Genomic DNA, 18,070 nt, shown 5'->3' with positions numbered 1-18,070 from the left:
AGAACAGTAGGGAAAGAAACCGGAGAAAAATTTTGAGTAAGGTAAAAAAAGTGAGAGATAAAAGAAATAATGCAGGGAAGGATGAGTAATCGACATTCTTGGAGTCGAAGCGCAGGCTCCAGCTTCCTTCCTGAACTGTAAAGTAAAATAATAATAATTAAAAAAAAAGTCTCTAGAACAACAAAACCCTGGACGCACTGGTTTCCTTCCTGACAGGCCCAGCCTCGTGGCATTTTGGTGTGTCCTAATCGGCAAGAAGGGCTGATTTACAAGCCAAAGGAGCCAGATGGGTGGATTTAACTCTTTGATGGACAAGTAGAAGCTCTGCTGCAAAACTGACCTCTCCCACTTTATTTGCATTTTCCTCCATTTCTGGTGCGTGAGTGACCAACATCTCTCTATCTGTTATACCATCATCACTGTAGTACCTGGGCACCTGATAGTAAAGGTCCATGTGGCTTTAGTTTTCTGCTGCTCCTCTTAGTTCAGTTCTTTATTTTAACATTCTTCCCACTGAGCTTTTGGGGAAAGAACCCCTTTGTGTGTTTTTGCTGCAGACTCCACTCTAAAGGCTATAAAAATTAATTCCACTTTCTGGTCATTTGGGATTATTCTCCCCACATGGAACATTGGAACTTGAGAACCTCTCCAATCCCCTGGGCCATGGTTTGTGTGCCTCACTGGTGGCCTCAGAATGGTATTTAGGAGCCTCTCCGTTTCGTTAGAATTTATGCTTTCATTTAAAAAGAGCCAAAATTCCATTTCTAGTTCTTTTGTTTGTGAAGAAGACCCTCTGAACGTTGCCCAGTGCAGTGTGAACTAACAACTGTAAGTGGTGGATGAAAACACATTGGTAGGTTAACTCTGAATCCTAATAACGAGTGTTGAAATGCAAACACTGCTATTCCGCAGCTGCTCATTTTAGCTGTGACATACAGTTAACAAGTGCTTTTCCAGAATCCTTGTTTGACATGGGCATTAGAGATGCGAAAGACCTGCTAGGTGTGAAATATAAACCGTTCTCCCCCTAGGTTCAGGATTACTCTGGAGGGGATGGTGAACTGGTGAGCACTGCTGGGAGGAGACAAGTGCAGATCTCCTGAATGTGCTAGATGGGGTGAGTGGGTGGGGAAGTTTGCAGAAGCTCGCTCTGAAGCTGGCTCTCTAAGGCTGGCCACTCTCTGCAGGGTTCCACTCTCGGCAAGTCTGAAGCCACTTCTTAATTCTCCACAGCTGACAAAATATTTATTTTCAGGTGCTTAAAATATTATAATTTGAAGTGGAGTTGGGGGCCCTGGCTGGAGCTAATTTTTTTCACTAACAGATTCAGTGGAGTGACTTTCACCCTCCTCTGACCTGGCAACAAATACTCAACAAATAGCTGTGAGACAGTCATCCCTGTGCTGAATAGATCAAGAAACTTTAAATTTGCCAGAGACTTTCAAAGGGACAAATCCAAAGGTTGAAGTTGTTGCTAGTCCTATTTTTCCTGTCCTTTAGTCTTACCATGCCCTGATCCACACTGATTCAAGATTTCACAAATTTCCACCTGTCTGCTGAATGAGAGATACTCAGACAGCTGCTATGTATATTTGTAAATTAATCTGAACAAATCAAAACACCACAATTCCCTGAGGAACTCAGACCTGCCCCCTACAATGTGTGTGGTAACCATCAACATCATCGTCAAATGTGCACAGTCTGCTGAGGACCCTTACACCTGCCCAAGCGACCATGGTTGATAGTCTACCACCAGGTATCGTAGACTGAAATTGTAAGATCTGGTGCAAATCTGTGAAAGTCCAGAGTGGTACCGCTGGTGATGCCAGGTAGGGTCAGAACTGGTCAGTTTGAGAACACAATGTGCCGGGGTGTTATTGTCCACCCTGGTGGTGTGGCAGAAGAGAATGCAACCCCACTGTTGAAAGTAATGAGCAGTGGGAGGAAGGCCAGATCTCTGAGAGATTACGGCATTTCGCACTTGGAGCCACTTTGGGCTCAGGATTTGCTGCTGAAAGCACATGTGGAACACCGCTCCCCACTCCAAGTCTGCCTGTTGGAGGGTCTGGGTTTCAGACCTGTATAACAATACAAGCAGAACACAGGGTTTGGATAGATCCTGAGCCTTGTCTCAGCTCAGAGGTGTCTTTGCATCCATAAGCAAGACACAGAATTCACGCAGGAGGTGAATGTCGGAGGATGTCCGGTTTGCTGCAGCTGTTCGAACTCTGCTTGCGTCCTGTGTGGTAAACTCACAGGCAAAGTTTCACTTCAAGAAACTGGCACTGCTCCTCAGAATCCAGTCTACTCATTTGTATTCCTGCTCCGCAGGTGCTGAAGCCGGTTATTTAATACGTTTACTACGGCAGGGCCTACGGGACAACCAAGAGAGAGGCCTCGTTGTGCCAGGCACTCTGCTAATCCAGAGTAGCAGATGGTCTCTGTCTCAAAGAGCTTGCAGTCTTAATAGACAAGACAGACACACGGGAAAGGGAGGTAACCCACAAGTAGCATGAACTATGCGGTGGCCGTGGACGTCACATGAGCTCCATTGTTTATTGGGGTGGGTGAGAGAGTGTCCTAAACTAACTACCTGGAAAGAAGAGGGAAGGGAAGAGGGGTGAGGTGAATGGGGCGGGAGAAGAGGGTAAAAGGCATTGTGGTGTGAAGCTGAGGTGGCCGAGGGTGGGAGAAAACAGCCAGTTAGCGCAGTGCAGAGAAAATCCAGTCAGAACTGTAAAAATGTCTCTGAATGTCAGAAGGTCCCAACTTCTGCCCCTTCTGATTGGAGTCTCTGGCTGGCTCCTCTTGGAGATGCCTAGGCCAGGCTGTTAACACTGTTGACAAAACGCTGCTCCTAATACCGGGAGTAGCACTGAGGAGACCAGCAGGGAAGAGGCTCGTTTCCCAGCAGCTCACAGGCAGGCAGAGCAGCGAGGCCTCTATCTGCTGCCGTTCTCTCCTGCTTGTTCCAGAGCCTAGGTAGGTTGCAAGCCCCTTTCCTCGGTGCTCCTGTCTCTGCCCATGTCCTGACTGCTGCTTTCCTCCCCTTTCTGCCCCAGCACAGCCACAGGGGCATGTTCAGGCTTCAGCAGAAGAGTTGTAATAATTAGGTGGCTCGTTGGAGGGTTTAGCAGTACTTAACCAGATGTGAAAAGGCTTGTCCCAGTCCTGGCTCACTCGCTGGGCTCCAACCAGCTGCCTTTTCACTGCTCCCTGAGAGGGCCTGCCCTGTGTCCCCGCTGCTCCCCCCTCCGCCCTCTCCCCTCCTTCTTATGCTAAACACTCACTTGTAGGTGAAAATCCCTCATGCTGGTTGGAAGAAGAGCAGCAGAGAACTGGTCACGGACACCTGCAGAGTTCCCTCCTCTCTTTTCAGAGAGCAGCTTCCGTGAAGTTTGTAGTTCCTGGGATGCCTGTCCATGGGTGAGATATATAGGAGGATGCAAGGTCTGGTGCTTAGAGCAGGGGCCCCAGAGCTAGACCTCCTGGTTTTGTTCTGCCACTGACACGCAGGTCACCCGTCCCTCCCTGAGCCTCTGTTTTCTCCGTCTGTAAAATGGACAATGCTTGGCTACCTTTGCACAGTCCTTTGGGAACCTCCTGTTAAAGACACAGTGGAAACACAAACTATTATGATTGTTGACCCAGTTCTGTACCTAAGGAAGACTGTAGTAAACGATACTCCTTGCTAAATTCATGTCAAGTCCAAATACTGGCTGCTGTTGAAGACAGGATACTGACTAGAGGGACTGTGGATCTGATCCAGTCTGCCACTTCCTAGGATTCTATGGTGAAATTTCAACAAAGCAGCACATTACGAATAAGGAAATCCATATACATTGTCTAGGCTGTTAGTAACAGAGGGAAAAGACCTAGTGAATCAGTGAGACCAGAAGGGCAGAAAAAGAAAAGTATCAGATATGAAAACACTACTATACTATTCTTGATCTCAGCTGAAAAGCACAATACATATTTTTGTGTAACTGGTAAACTCTTTTTTCTGTGGTTCTGGATTAGTTCACTTAATCTGTATCATGTAGAGGAATAGTAACAATGGATGCAATTGTGAATCTGGTGCGTATTTTACTGTAAGCATTATATTGCATAGCCGAGTAAGGGTATTAAGCATCCCAATCCGTCCTATACATCTGTAAATGGGAGCTCCCTGCTGTTCTGAATATAGTGAGCTGCATATCTATCAGTAATTACCAGACTAGGTACAATAAAAATAAAACAAGAAGTAGTGATGAAAGGCTGAGGTGTAGCAAACGAGTTTGGTCAAAGCTCCTGGGAACATATATGTGGGGAACAGTCCTGTAGTGGCTAGAGGGGTGAACTTCCCCTACTCTGGCTTCTGTGATTCTATTAACTTACAGGACTCCGCCGGGCTGGCTGTCACCCCTCAGTGCGGTGTTGCTTCTTGTAGGTTTGGAACGTAAGAGCTGCCGTACTGGGTCAGACCGTAGTCTCTCTGGCCCAGTGTCCTGTCTCTGACAGCGGCCCATACCAGAGCTTCAGGGAGAGTGTACAGAACAGTGAAGTTACGGAATGATCCACCCCTGGGTCCCACTCCCAACTTTTGGTAGTCAGAGGTTTAGGGCTCTTCAAAGCAGGGCAAAGGGCCGAGCTGATGACTGGGGACAAAGAGGGCCAAGCTTTCATCCCTGACATAACTCCCTTGGCCAGAGAATCCAAAGAGCTCTTCTGGTAAAATGCTGCCTATGCATGGCCTGTAGGGGAGAGAAACGTACATGTGTATCATGAGTCAGATTATAATCCCTAGTACGCTAGTGTAAATCTCAGTGCACTTGTATCAGTGAGCTCTCAAACAGGGCCTGTGTGCCTGTGTGTGTAGCAGGAGGAGGGAGTTCTGTACGGCACAATGTGTGTAGCAGGCAGGGCACTTGTGAAGCAGAAAACAAACACTATTTTCAGGGGTTTCTTCCCAGCTTTCTGAATGACATCCCCTCCCAGGCAGCTATAGAAACAGGGGGCACAATGTGGACTCTAGACTGAGCAACGGCTTCTGAAATACCCACGTGTTTAACCTAGAGGGAGCTCTCTTACATGAAGAATGAGCTTGTCGGCTCAGCCTGCCTACACAGCTTTTACTCTTTACATCCACTTTTATTCTTTGTGTGCTTTCAGCAAACCGCTTCCTAGTGTGTCACTGCTTTCCTTGTGGGGTACAGAATGCCCATGGAATGTCACGAGGGGGGCATTGCAGCTTGGCCTCATGAAGTTCATGGGGTGGAAGGTGAAGTGGATTTTTTAATGACATTTTTTGCAGGTGCCCGATAAAGCCTTCTCCCCTCCCAGATGAGTCACATCTGTTGAGATGCCAGACACCTGTTCCCCGATCCTCTGTTTTGGGGAAACCCTGACTGGAGAGCAGGTGCTAAATCCCAGTCCGTGTGGGACTGGCAGGAGGAAGGGCGTCTCCTCTCTGGAAGACATTCTTGTTGGTTATTGGCCAAGCCATTAACATGCTGATTCGTTAAGAAGATGTTAATGCCCTGGTCCCCCTGTGACTCGGGGAATGTCTATGTTGGAGCTGGCAGATGTAATTTCCAGTTTAAGGAGACATAATGGGGCTATCTCTGATTGAGATAGCTTCCTAAACATTGACGCATAGCCATGGTGGTGCAGGTGGTGGGATGGGCAAGCCGTTGCAAGCATGCACCCGTCTGAGGCCCTAGGAACGTGCTCGGGTGGCTAGCCCAACCCTCTGTTTGTGCCGCTGAGACGACACTTCTATTTTTAGTGCTCTAGCCAGCTCAGAGTTATCCCAGGGATGTTTAATGAGTTGGGAATTATACCTCCAGCTCCAGTGTGGACATACCATGAGCAGCCCCCTTTGAGTTTTCTTCTCTTGAATGCCCCGGGTATGTCCTCATATGCCTGGGCATAGATCCGGCCTCATAAATTCCAAGCAAAGATGTTCCAAGTGTAAATCGTAGAAGTGTAGGCTGGAAGGGACCTCGAGAAATCATCAAGTCCAGCCCCCTTGCTCTGTGGCAGGGCCACATAAACCTACCCTATCCCTGACAGGTGTTTGTCCCACTTGTCTTTACAAGGATTCTGCAACCTCCCTTGGAAGCCTATTCCAGTGCTTAACTGCCCCAAATTAGAGAGTTTTTCCTAGTATCTAACCTAAATCTCGCTTGCTGCAAATTAGGCCCATCACTTCTTGTGCTACCTTCAGTGGACAGCACAGAACAAAAGATCACCCCCCTCTTTATAAAAGCCCTTCAAATATTTGAAGACTGTTATCAGACCCCCCTCCATCTTCTTTTCTCAAGACTAAACGTGTCCAGTTTTTTTAACCTTTCCTCGTAGGTCAGGTTTTCTAAACTTCTTATCATTTCCATTGCTCTGCTCTGGACTCTCTCCAGTTTGTCCACATCCTTCCTGAAGCGTGGCACTCAGTGCTCCAGTTGAGGCCTCACCAGTGCTGAGTAGAGCGGGACAGTTACCTCCCGCATTTTACATACAACACTCCGCTTAATATACCCCAGTATTATATTAGCCTCTTTTGGATCACAAATTGAATATGCATCAACATATCATTTGATCATTTGCAGCACTACTGCCTCCTAGCCAGTTATTCCCTGTTTTGTAGTTATGCATTTGAGTTTTTCCTTCCTAAGTGAGCTACTTTGCACATGTCTTTAGTGAGTTTCATGTTGTTGAATTCAGACCAATGCTCCAGGTTGCCAAGGTTGTTTTGAACTCCAATCCTGTCCTTCAAAGTGCTTGAAACACCTCCCACCTTGATGTCAGCTGCCAGTTTTGTAAGCATACTCTCCACTCCATCATCCACGTCATTACTGAAAATAATGGCTAATACTGGAGCCAGGACTGACCCCTGCAGGGCCCCACTAGATATGTCCTCCCAGTTGACCGCGAACCATTGGTAGCTACTCTCTGAGTATGGTCTTTCAACCAGTTTTGCGCCCACCTTAGAGTTATTTCATCTAGACCATATTTCCCTAGTTTGCTTGTGAGAATGTCGTGTTGGATTGTGTCAATGGCCTTGGTAAGATCAACATATATCACGTCTATTGCTTTCCCCCATTCATTATGACAGTAAACTTGTCAAAGGAGGAAATTAAGTTGGTTTGGCACGATTTGTTCTTGACAAATCCCTGCTGGCTATTCCTTGTAGCTGTATTATCCTCCAGGTGTTTACAAACTGATGGTTTAATAATTTATTCCAGTATTTTTCCAGGTATTGAATTAGGCTGATTAATCTATAATTCCCCAGATTCTCTTTGTTCCTCTTTTTAAAGACAGGTGCTGTGTTTTCCCTTCTCCAGGCCTCTGGGACCTCACCAGGAGTTCTCAGAGATAGTTGCTAATCTTTCCAAGGTTGCTTCAGCTAGTTCCTTATGTACCCTAGGTTGAATTTCGTCAGACCCTGACAACCTGAATACATCTAATTTCCTATTTTGACTTGCATTCCTTCCCCCTTGTTCAGATTGTGTTCAGTATCTGGTCTCCATTAACCTTTTTTGTGAAGACTGAAGCAAAATAAGCAAAAAAAGGGGAGAGTTAGCTCAGGGGTTTGAGCATTGGCCTGCTAAACCCAGGGTTGTGAGTTTAATTCTTGAGGGGGCCATTTAGGGGTCTGGGGCAAAAATCTGTCGGGGATTGGTCCTGCCTTGAGCAGGGGGTTGGATTAGATGAGCTCCCGAGGTCCCTTCCAACCCTGATATTCTATGATGTCATCAGTTATTAGCTCTCCTTCCTCACTAAGTAGAGGACCTACACTTTCCCTCATTTTTCTCTTGCTCCTAATGCAGGGGTTAGCAACCTTTCGGAAGTGGTATGCCAAGTCTTCATTTATTCACTCTAAGTTAAGGTTTCGCGTGCCAGTAATACATTTTAATGTTTTTAGACGGTCTCTTTCTATAACTCTATAATATGTAACTGAACTATTGTTGTATGTAAAGTAAATAAGGTTTTTAAAATGTTTAAGAAGCTTCATTTAAAATTAAATTAAAATTCAGAGCTCCCCAGACCAGTGGCCAGGACCCAGGCAGTGTGAGTGCCACTGAAAATCAGCTCGAGTGCCGCCTTCGGCCCGTGTGCCATAGGTTGCCTACTCCTGTCCTAATGTATTTAAAGAACCTCTTTTTATTGCCTTTTGTGTCCCTTGCTAGGTGCATTTTGTGCCTTAGCCGTTCTGATTTTGTCTCTACATGCTCGTGCTGTTCTTTTATGCTCTTCTCTAGCAATTGGTCCATGGTTACACTTTTTATAGGCTTCCTTTCTGATTTTCAGGCCATGAACGAGTTTCTGACAGAGCCAAATTGGCCTCTGACCATTCTTCTTATCTTTCCTTCTCATTGGGATAGTTTGCAGTTGTGCCTTTAACACTATCCCCTTAAGGAACTGCCAGCTCTCCTCACTCCTTTACCCATTAGATTTTCTTCTCCTGGGAACTTTACCTGCCAGTTCTGAGTCTGTTAAAAGGAACAGATGCTTCCTTTCCTGGGGGCTGGGTGGCATCCCAGGATGGGTGTTAGGGCTGATGGGCTTACCAAAGGCATGAGGAAGGCCTCAGAGGCAGAGATGGGTCTGATCCAAACCCTAAGCTTAGTTCTTCAAGAAAGTTTGGATCTGGATCTGAAAGCCACAGTTGGCCCCTCTCTCTCTAAAGAGCTAAACCAGGACCTCAGACCTAACCCTCTTTGACCTCGGGGAAGACAGAGTCTAAACTGCGTGAGATATTAGCGGGAGGCATGTGGGAGATGAGAGGAGGCCACCTGTGCTGTGGGTAGATTAAAGTTCTGTCTCCACAGGCTGTAAATTCAGCACTGCACCTTCACCCCAAATTCAGACAGAGGAGGCTGGGGGTAGGGGATTGAGGTGGCATTTAACAGAACATTCTTGCCCTTAAAGGGGCCTGAATTATTTCTGTAGGCCCATAAAGCGCCTTACCCTGAATAATGTACCAGCTGGGATGGCATTGCAGGCAGGGGCAGCAGGTTTGTAGAAGTTTTGGTGGTCCCCAGAACTCTCCCTCCCCCGCAAACTCCCCTTGCACCTGCCTAAGGCTCTGGGAGGGCATTTGGGTGGGGGAGTGGGTCTGGGGTGCAGGCTCTGGGCTGGAGTTTGGATGCAGGCTCTGGGCTGGGGCAGGGGATCGGGGTGCAGGAGGGGTGCAAGGTGCAGACTCTGAGAGGGAGTTTGGGTGCAGGGGGTGTGAGGGGTCAGGCTCTGGGAGAGACTTTGGTGGGGGAGGTGGTCTGAGGTACAGGCTCTGGGGTGGAGTTTGGATGCAGGCTCTGGGCTGGGGCAGGGGATCGGGGTGCAGGAGGGGTGCAAGGTGCAGACTCTGAGAGGGAGTTTGGGTGCAGGGAGTGTGAGGGGTCAGGCTCTGGGAGGGACTTTGGTGGGGGAGGTGGTCTGAGGTACAGGCTCTGGGGTGGAGTTTGGGTAGAGGAGAGGGTCTGGGCTGGAGCAGGGGGTGGGGGTGCAGGAGGGGGTGAGGTGCAGGCTCTGGGAGGTAGTTTGGGTGCTGGGTGCAGGCTCTGGGCTGGGGGTGGGGGTGCAGGCTCTGGAAGGGGGTTTGTGTGCTGGGTGCAGGCTCTGGGCTGGGGCAGGGGATGGGGGTGCAGGAGGGGGTGGGGTGCAGGCTCTGGGAGGGAGTTTGGTGGGAGAGAGGGTGGTGAGGGTGCAGGAGGAAATTTGGGGGCTAGAGGGGGTGTGGGTGCAGGCTCTGGATGTGGATGGGGGGTTTGGTGTTCCCTGGGGCACCCCTTCTGGCAGCAGCTCCTAGGTGGGGTAGGCCAGAGGGTCTCTGCGCACTGCTGTCCCCAGGCACCCCCCCCAGCTTCCCAATGGCTTCAGGGGTGTTCAGGGCGGGGGCAGCATGCAGCGGCACAGCCCCCCCTGACACGTGTTGCAAGGACGTGCCGGCAGCCACATGGAACGAGCACACAGGAAGCCGCTCAGCCCCGCTGTGCTGCTGGTTGGCATCAGGAGCCCCCTGGCAGTTTTGGGGCCGGGGGACGTGTGGGAGGGGCAGGAATATTCCTGGTGCCCGGGCACCACAGGCCCATAGAAGTCACTGCCCATGCCTGCAGGTTCGGGTAAATTGTGAGGGCTGTGATTCCGCCTCCTGCCCCAACCCTGTGAGATCTTGAATCTTCTTCTGTCTAACCCTAGTGGGGTAGTGAGAGTTCGGGGCCTGGCTGTTACTCCTAGGAAATGGCAGGGGGTGGCAGAATGCCTGGAATTCTTGATACTGCTGGGCCATGTGCGGGCGCGGATGTTGCCAGCCCCTTTCCCTATGCAGCACCCTGCGTCTGCTTCACCAGGGGCTTTGCCACCCGCTGTCGACCCACCAGGATTCTGGGATCATGATCTCAAATTGTGAAAGCCCTCTGAGCAGACAGGCCTTCCTCAGGCCTGGCCGAAGCCTCACACTCTTGCTGGTACCTGTAAATGTGCGGCCGTCTCTCAAGTGCCCCCGTGCAGCAGCCCTGAAAGTGGCCCCTTGCCTCAGTTTCCCTCTTAGGTCCACAGTGACTCCATGGAATCTTGCCCTCTTGTCCAACAACAGTTTATTAACAAACATTATGCAGTTAGTCCATAACAAAAGTCCCAAAATAGAGTCCCTCTGTCCCCAGTGCAAATAGTCCTTAAAATTGCATATCATCTTGGGCATTAACATAACACATATCCCATTCCAGCATCTTCCACCACACCCAGACTGTGTCAGTCCTCCTTGGTCCTTCTGCCAGGACAGCCCCCCAGCCTTTCCTCCTGGGGTGCACTCTCGCTCTGCCTGCTGGGAACCCCCACAGCCTCTTTCACTGTTCCTCCCACTCCAGCTCTCCAGCAGGGAGACATCAGCTGGTCAGCCCCTCTCCTGCTCCCCCTTCCTTCAGCCCTCTTTGACCATTGGCTCTGGCTCTCCAGCTGAGAGCCTGCAACCAACTCCCCCAGCTTCTGCTGCTGCTTTCAGCCCTCTCCAGCCAGGGACAGCTCAATGTTTTTTGCTGCCTCAAGCATGGCAGTCAGGCAGCCTTCGGTGGTGTCTCTGCGGGAGGTCCACCAGTCACGTGGATTCGGTGGTGGTTCTGCGGTGATCTGCCAGTCCCGCGTGTTCATCATACCTGCCGCCAAACTGCTGCCGAAACCGCGCGGGACCAGCGGACCTCCCACAGAAACACCACTGAAGGCTGCCTGCCTGCCACCCTCACAGCAAGCGGCAGGCTGCCCCCCGCGGCTTGCTGTGCTGGTGCCTGGAGCTGCCCCTGTCTCCAGCCCTGCCTTTCTGGCTGGGGGACCCAGCAAACTCCCCCAGCAGCTCTCCTGCCATCAGCCTTCTCCCAGGAACCACCACCACCATCAACCCTCTGCCTTTCCTTCTCCCCATCCAATTGACTGACTCATTGAACGGGCCAGCTACCCTGTTGCAGTGACTTCCACCACAGTTTAAACCAAAGCTGCTGCTTATGTTTAACCCTCCACAGCTCACCCTTCCTTAGGTCTTTTCTAAGCCACTTGGCACAGTCTCACTTTCTTTAGCAGCTTTCTAACTTGTAAGAGGCTTAATAGTCAGGGAGATTGCGGGGGTTTCGCTCTCCCTCACACAGCCCTGGGCCTTAAGGAGTTTATTTTATTAAGCTGATTCCAGTTGTTTGAGAGGAGCATGGGGTGGAGTGGCGAAGGAGTCAGAGGAGGGGGAGAGGTCCCTTGCCCTGACTTTTGCAATGTTATTTGTTAAGACTACAAGCCTTATGAGTGACCGAGTTCCCTGGAAACACTTCTCAGGGTACATGGGAGAGGAATGACAAGGAGGCCATCGGAATTGCTGCCCCTTCGGCCCTGCCCTTTGGACACTGCTCTTTCCTCATTTCTCTCTCCCTGCGTGGACAACTGGATTTTGCTAAATTAAGTTTCTGTCCTGTCCCCTATATACTCCCCCCGCCCCGCCCCCAACACAAAATCATGGCCCAGAGTAAAAAAAAATTGACTGATGATTTGCCAGGAGGGTGAGAAAAACAGAAAGACCAGCATTTCCGTAACAGAAAGATGTCGGAGGCTGACAGAGCCCCCGTGGAGAGTTTTTACAGTGGAATTACTGAATTCATTCATCCTGATACCCTGACCCCTCTTTATGGCTTTTTGGGTGACCCTGTTAGCTGTGCTGCCCTCCACCGTGTGGGCTTCTTTAAAAGAGAGTGTGAGGTGGGAAGGGACTAAGGGGAGCGGGAGAGAGATGGAGAATGGCAGAGGATGTTTTCCTGTGGCAGCTTTTTCCTTCAGTTTGAAAACCGAAGAGAGGGATGTGGGAGAGAAGGAACATGAGGGAGGATAAGGAGGAGAGGAGGGAAGAGAGACGGAGGGAGGAAGCGTAAAGAACTAAAACACAATTTTAAAAGAAACACACTGCAGGATTTTTTTTTTCATCCCTCTAAGTTGTGTTGTGGGATGGGGGAATGGGGTGAGAGGATTGTTAATTGAGCACCCAGAGGTTTTGAAATGCCAGTGTCCAGTTTGGCACGAAAAAACAGCAGAAGAAAACATCTGGGTCTTGGAATAGGAACAGCTTCTGAGAGCTGAGATCAGCAGAAACGTTCCCCAGGGCTGGGGATTTTGGTCTCAAATCACCCACCTGGTAGTGACCCAGAAAAAGCCAATTCTACCCTCTAGTCCATTGAGCTAGAGCAGTCTTCTCCGTTCCATGCTGGCAAATCACCTCTTGATCCTCCCCGTCAATTCCCCTCCTCCCCCTTCATTGTGGAGTTTGGGAAGGAGATGCTGGGGGAAACTCCTTGCAAGGGCATGTTACCTGTACTTCTAAAGGGGCCAGATGACTGTTGAAGGACCAGCAGACTGATCAGCTGTACCTGGATTTTGGGATGCAGCGAACTTCCCTGTTGAGTAATAATGCAGCCTCTCCCTTTTCTTTCTTCCCGCCATCCCCCCATTCCTTTTTCTCCCTAAGAAAAAGCCATGGGGTTGGATACAAGTAGCATGAAATTCATTGCTGCAAGAACCTTCCCAATTGGGGTTTAATAAACAACCCATAACTCGAGTGGTTGGTTTTACAAGCATCCAATAACTCCAGCAAACCATAATATATCACTGGCTGTTTGGAGCTGCGTCCTGTGCACTCTCACTGGGCATTTTCGAAGCCCGAAGTACTACTTGGGCCATACTTCTGCTGATGGCCGACTGTACAAATATCCTATAATTGTGGTGTCCATGGCGCCTTTCAGTAAAGCTCTGATTGGTTGGGTTTATGAATGAACCAAGGTTGTGGCCGTGATTGGACCTGGCTGATTATACTGAGGTTTGGTATTGTAGGGTCAGCTGTCCTCTACAACTGGTGAGGAAATGTGGGGGAAATGCTGCCTGCTTTCTCCCTGCATTTGTGTCTCAGTTTTGAGTTCGAGGTTCTCCAGACGTGTGTTGTTTGAAAGTCTCCAGTTCTGAGGCAACCTTCCTTTTAATATATACCCAAGTGCCCTGAGTCGGCTGTGTTCCATAGGGGTTGCCCTTCTCTGCCTGATACAGAACATCCCTCCTGGTGGTTTTGGCCTTGTACAGAAGCTTTCAGAAACACTAGTGGGTCTCTAGCTTGTTCAGAGAACTGGGCAGGACTCCCTGTGGTGTGGAGCAAGCCCAAAGGTGCTGGCCAAAATTCCCTTGCAACTCCTGTGGAACTTGCTGGGTTAGGAAGCAGGGGTATGCGCTGTATACTGTGTGGAGTGAACCATACTGGTGTAATGATGAAATTGACAGTTTGGATCATAAAACGTCTGAGCTTCCTTGCTCCTGCCCCTCCCTGATCAGTCAATCAAAAGTACTTAAAACTCTGGGATGTTTGTTTCATGCATCTTCACTGGCTGTTGAGGAGCTGATAGACATTTCTTGTAGCAGGGGTGCTTTCTTTTTTATTTTAAGTGTATATAAAAGAGAGAAAATCCTAGAAAAATACTGCCTTATGATAGTGACTCCATAGTGCTTCATGTAGGAACATATAACATGAAGGGGTTAGACTAGATGACCCTTGCAGTCCTTTCTAACCCAATGATTCTAAGATGAGCGTGTTTTACATTTGTGGCAAGGGGGTGAGAAACACTGAGCAAACTCTTCTTATGCTGCACAAGACAGATCTTTTCTACCAGAAGGAACGACCAAACTGGAGGGAGTTTAGAGAAGAAAAAGAGTGATCCAGGAGGTAGGGGAAGATTGCAAGAGCTCAGTGCGTACAGCTTGGCAAAGTAACTACCAGTGCAGGGCACAGTTGTTTACCTGAAGGGTGCAAGACCCTAAAAAGGATGGAGATTGTGTAGGGCTGTGGCAATGGGATATAATTAGGAGGATATAATTAGGGCTGGAATTAAGAGGAAGAAAACGAGGCTTAATCTGAGGGAAATCTCCCTGGCTGCTGAGGTGTCTAACACCGATGTGACTTCCGATGCAGTGAAAGCATCATCTCTGGAGACATTGTAAAACCAGACCGGACAAAGTACTGGAAAATTTCTTGAGGAGAACAGTTCTGCACTAGCTAGAACATGGATTTACTGGCAGGTTGGCTTTTGTCGCTAACCTTTACTATTATGTGATACCTTGACTAAGTTTACAAAAAGGTCATTCCCTGCTTTTAAAAATGAGTGATTCCAGGTTAGGCTTGGATCCCAGATGGAGACAGATCTCTGCCTTGTCAGGCAGAGGTGCCTTGCGCTGGAATTCTGAACTCTGGGCCAGATGTCCACCTCTTCAACATTTTGAAAAGATCATTCCTCCTCTTCTTCCTTCCTTGAGATACGTCCAGATATGTCATACTCAGAGCCAGGTATCTTAAAACATTTGTGCCTGGGTTTAAGGAAAAGTGGTGGATAATTTGATCCAAGGCTGTCCTTTTGTGGGAGCCTCTAATTAGCAATTAAAGCTTAAAAAATAGTTCCAACCAGTGACTCCTAAATAAATGCTTGTCACTGCTGATCAGAGTTGGTTTATTTCCATGCTTGTTTTCCTCAGTGCCTCTCTCTCTCTCTCTCTCTCTCTCTCTCTTTTTTTTTTTATAACTTACGGCTCTGTAAATGCTCGGCAGCTGTTAATATGATTCTGTCGATACGTTTCCCATGGTGATTTGGCTATATTTGGCGAGCGTGTGAAGAAATCACTCACTGGTTGGAAGGAGGCAAGACAAGCTGTCGATATCTAGGGAGAAATGCTAATAACCCTGCTGACAGATCATTCCTGGGAATCTCAAAGGGTTAAAAAAAAGACAAGAAAAGAGAAAAGGCCATACTTCCTAGAGACAGGGCCCTGGCAGCCTGAAGGTGACTCATCAGGAGCTGCAGACACCAGCTGTCATCTCCCACTTCTGTGCTTAACCACCTCATGTTAAAAAAGTACTTTGTTCTTATGCAATCAGACCTAGATTTGTTTGTTTTTGAATTATTTACCAGTGAGAAGAACCTCCTGTAAATACCCATCTTCATTCAGAAATAGGTGGACTCACGGAGTTCTACTGCGATACTTCCACAAACCCACAAGCAAATTCTGCTCTTTTACGCCAGTGTAAACTGAGAATAACTCCAGAGAAGCCAGCTAAGTGACTTTGGATTTGCACCCATGTAAATGAGAGGAGAACTTGGCCACACGCATACATGCGCATGCGTGTTAGTATCATGTTCCAACTTGTGACTCTCTACCACGTTATATATACACCTGCTTACATATATTGTGGGTGAAAGCATCCCTGCTATTCTTATTTGCACATGGCATGCATGCTCCCGGTGTGCCAGGAACTGTGTGTATACACAAACTCACTCCTCACTCCCTGTATCCTTTTCTGAACAGGATTAACCCCTTCTAGACTCCAGGGGATGTGTTTATGTTAATTATTAAATCAAGGGAAAAATTCAGCCTGGCAGTTCTTCATTCCGTTCTTTGCACATGTGTAACTTTCATTGACATCAAGAGCTCTGTGGCATTTTGCAGTTCCTAACAACCTGATCCTGCCACCACTGAAGTAAATGCTAAGACTCTCATTGACTTCAGTGGGCATTAGATTAGGCCAGGGGTAGTCAATAGACAAACCGCCAAATCCAGACCGCCAGAGGCTTTTGAACAGACCCTGAAATCTTTTTATTTACTTATTATTATTATCATTATTGTTGTTATGTTTTTATATTATTTTCTCTAGAGTTTGGACCTTGACTATACCTCGAGCAAGAAATTTGGACCTTGACAAAAAATAATTGACTAGCCCTGGATTAGGCCCTAATTGCATAGTTGGTTCACTGTGAGGTTATGACAGGCAAATATTACCCCACGGTTATTGCTACCAGAGTAATGGATCTACCTCTCCTAGGTATTTCTAGGCTTCCCAGCATCACTGTAATGTGCACATCTCAGGTACCTACCGGGCACATTGGGCGTGGCCCAATACCTTGCCCCTTCCCTTCTCTGTATGGTCTGAGGTCAGAGAGCACAGTTATCAACATACTTAAAATCATTTATATTTGTGCTTCAACTCCTCCTTCTCGTCTTGGCTGTGCTCTGGGGTAATGTGACTTGACTCTGGAATCTGTATTACCAGCTAATTATATGTAATTTATAATTTGTCTGCTCTTTACTTGTTACCAGACAATCCCATGGATTGTAAATAAATGAGCTCGCCTTCCAAACAGCCTGGATGCAGAGAGTGATGAGGCTGACTGGTGCAAGTCCCACATTTATACAAATTCCTGACAACAAAGAAAGATAATACTCTAAAAAAAGGTCTTTAACATGAAATGAACATAGTTCTGTAGACAGGTTTTCTTGCCTAGATTCGCTTCCAGATGCACAGAACCACAAAGAGAGGATTCAAGATCGTTGGAGGCTGAAAGATCAGAGTACTGTGTTTAAACATTTAGGGGCCAATTCTCATTTAAACTAAGACCCCTTTGCACCACTCTGGCAATGGAAATAGACGTTAAAATGGGCTGAAACAGCCCAATTGAAAATGCCCTCTGTGCATAGGTCCCTCCCTGGCCCGTGTGGAGGTCCCAGCTGTAGCATTCCCAGTCCCCCGGCACTGCAGGAGTGTGGCCAGAGGGCACTGCACAGTGACTAGTCTCTGCTTCCCATGGGGAGCAAAGCACAACTTCTGAGCAACCTCGGGGCTGTTCATAGTTAAACTAGGGTCCTAGCAGACCACCGGCTGCCCCAGAGTACAAAGAACGTAAAGGTGTCTCAAAGCCCGCCCACATGTTCTGTTCCTGCCCCAGCACAGAGATTAATTTCAGCATCCTTTTTGTGTGTCTCTCTCTGGGGGCCAGCTGTCTCCCTGTGTGAGTGTAGCTGTTGTTGACAGGTACAGGGAGTTATGGGAACACAGGGAGAATGAAAGTGAGCCCTTGATCGGAACCAATAATACCATCTCCCAAACTTCCTCCAGTTCTTCCACTCAAAGTCTCAGCAGAAACACTTAAAAAAAAAAAAAGATAGAAGCAAATGATGGTCTAACATCTAGCCGCCTGCAGGCTCTGTGAGGCCTTTCTGGCTCTCTCTAGGCCCCAGTCTGTTCAGAGCATAAGCACTTTGGGGCAGGGTCTTTGGGTGAAGTTTTGCTCACTTACAGAGGAGTCTAGGTTGGTGTCTACACTTAAAATGCTACAGTGGCCCAGCTGTGCCACTGTAATGCTTCAGTGTAGACACTTGCTACAGCAACAGGAGGGGTTCTCCCATCGCAGTAGGTACTCCCCCTGCCTGACGGGTGGTAGCTAGGTTGAAGGAAGAATTCTCCTGTGGGCCTGGCGCTGGCTATGCCGGGGGTTAGGTCGGCTTAACTGCATCGCGCTGGGCATGGATTTTTCACATCGCTCAGAGAGGTAGTAGCTACGCTGATGTAACTTTCTCGTGTAGACCAGCCCTGATTTACCGCAGCTGTCGAAGGTGTAAATTGCACCAAGTGAGGCCAGCTCTACAATAAACTGTTAGGTTGACGCAGCCACGTTGCTCAGCACTCTGAAAAATAACATACCCCTGAGTGACGTTGTTAAGCCCCCTTTGTAGACAGAATTCTTCTGCTGGACTGGCTACC

At 48.3% G+C, this 18,070-nt stretch overlaps 1 protein-coding gene across 3 annotated transcripts in view; it reads left to right on the top strand.

Annotated features, from left to right (window-relative positions):
- RNF220 (ring finger protein 220) overlaps positions 1-18,070 on the top strand; it is a 331,783-nt gene that overhangs the window by 19,291 nt on the left and 294,422 nt on the right. The window lies entirely within an intron of this gene.

The sequence above is a fragment of the Gopherus flavomarginatus genome, chromosome 7, assembly GCF_025201925.1.
Source record: "Gopherus flavomarginatus isolate rGopFla2 chromosome 7, rGopFla2.mat.asm, whole genome shotgun sequence".
NCBI classification, from domain to species: Eukaryota; Metazoa; Chordata; order Testudines; family Testudinidae; genus Gopherus; species Gopherus flavomarginatus.
Note: the sequence above shows the minus strand (reverse complement) of the source record. Positions and strands in the feature narration are given on the sequence as shown.